Genomic DNA, 2,077 nt, shown 5'->3' on the forward strand with positions numbered 1-2,077 from the left:
CATCCTTTCTAATAGGTCAATAAGTTGAGGGGTAAGTACAAAAGTAAAACTGAGACTATAAAAGAGAACAAAAATATAAACAATATTAAAAAGATTTGTGTTTCACAAATCAAGGGTGCTTACCATATTCCAGATAAAATGAATATGGAAAACTGCTTCACTTAAAAATGGCTTGGTGGGTATTATTTAAAATTTATTTCAAGAGATCTAGGAGAAATGTTAAAAACATAAAAAATATAAACTGTTACCATGGTATTCACAAAGGAATAAAAAGCAGGTTAGCTAAAAAATTCTTCTACATAATAGAAAAATCAATTGATTCTATAGAGCATTTATAGAAAAAAAGTAGCTACCCATGAATTCCTATAGGGAGGATGAGTAAAGGATGTGTTTATATAAGGAAGAATTCATAAATTTTTCCCCAAGTCCTGCTACTCTTTAAGATTGAACCACTCAAAATAAACCACTCAAAAGGCAAATCATCTATTAAAAACTCAAAAATGTAGCAGTCGTGACTGTAAAGAACTGATTTTGAGCTCTGAAATTAGTTATACCTAAACAATTTTCCCTTAGCCATAAAGCGAAATGGCAAACATTTTTTTGAAAGAGATGATACAGGTATAGCTTTTATAATCCAAGTTAAAAAGATGAAGTGTAAAAAAGAAGTAGAACATTTCTCAATTTTCACAAGGGAGTGTAAAATAAAGATGTTTCACTATTTTGGGATGGGGGAATTCAGTTTGATCAACTCACACTATACACTAAATGATGAATCTCAACAAACATACAACATAGTTTTGGAAGAGAACTCTTAATGGCATAAATACAGACTTTGGCAAATAGAAGACCAGAATCCTTGAAGAAAATACTTCACAGAATAAAAACAAAATCTAATCTCTTAAGTTTACCATATAAATTTTATTTGAGTACATGTCAAGTCCCAAAGTGTGTGTGTGTGTGTGTTTTAGGAGAGTCAGTAAAGAATGAAATGGTTTTAAAATTCATTTGGAAGAATAAATGGTATATTAGACAAGAAAATTATGAAAAAAGAGCATATGTAGAAGAGTTTGGTTTACTACATATTAAAACTTATTTTGAAAATTTTTATTGGTCTATATTTATATTTTAGAAGTAAAATATTTTAAATAGCTTCGAATTCCATCCTTGAAAATGGTATATAGTTGCATCACAGTATCTAATACAGTGACTTGTATAGAGTAGGTGTTTAATAAATATTGCTGTGTAAATTTTTGAATAAAAATATAGGTGGTCTTTATTTTATCCCAGAAGCCGAATTCATTCAGTGTCAGAATTTGAGTAAAGTATTAATATAAATAAATGCCCTACTTGGTCTGTACTTTTATTTAGCAGGTCATATCATTCTGTGCCAACTCCTAAAAACTGTCAAAATAGTCTACTATTCTTCACTTGTATTTCAACTTGTCTACCAAATAATGACTAGAATTTTAAAAATATTTATTGAACTATTTATTAATCAATATTTATTTCATGATTATAACTATTGCTATCATATGATTCTTTTAAAAGAAAACTAATCCTTCAAACCTATTTGCTAAGGAAAAAAGTCAAAAATATAATCAATATAATTGTATTAATAATTGTGTGAAATTTTTCTTAATTACTAATTTTTAGTACCTACAATATCCTCTATCCATTATTATTCAATGGTTTAATTGTGGTGATTTTAAAATATGAACATTGTTTGATAATTATCCCTTCAAAAGATGGAGCCAAATCTCTTCTCCTTGGTTTTGGGGTTGGATTTAGTGCCTTACTTCTAGAGAATAGAATATGACAGAAGTGATGAGGTAGAATTAGGTCATAAAAAAACAGTGGGGAATAAGACAGCTGTCATATCATGAGGACACTCAAGAAGTTCTGTGGAGAGCTCCGTGTGAAAAGGAATTGAGGTCTGACCACAAACAAGCAAGAAAAGAAAAGCATTTCATGCTATGAACAGATTTAATAATCTAGAAACATATTTATTGCTGTGTCCTATAACTGAACCCATTCTATTGATATTTTTCTAAAACAATTTTTCTTCTTAGCAAAAAAA

The sequence above is a fragment of the Pteropus vampyrus genome, unplaced genomic scaffold, assembly GCF_000151845.1.
Source record: "Pteropus vampyrus isolate Shadow unplaced genomic scaffold, Pvam_2.0 Scaffold106, whole genome shotgun sequence".
Taxonomy (NCBI): domain Eukaryota; kingdom Metazoa; phylum Chordata; class Mammalia; order Chiroptera; family Pteropodidae; genus Pteropus; species Pteropus vampyrus.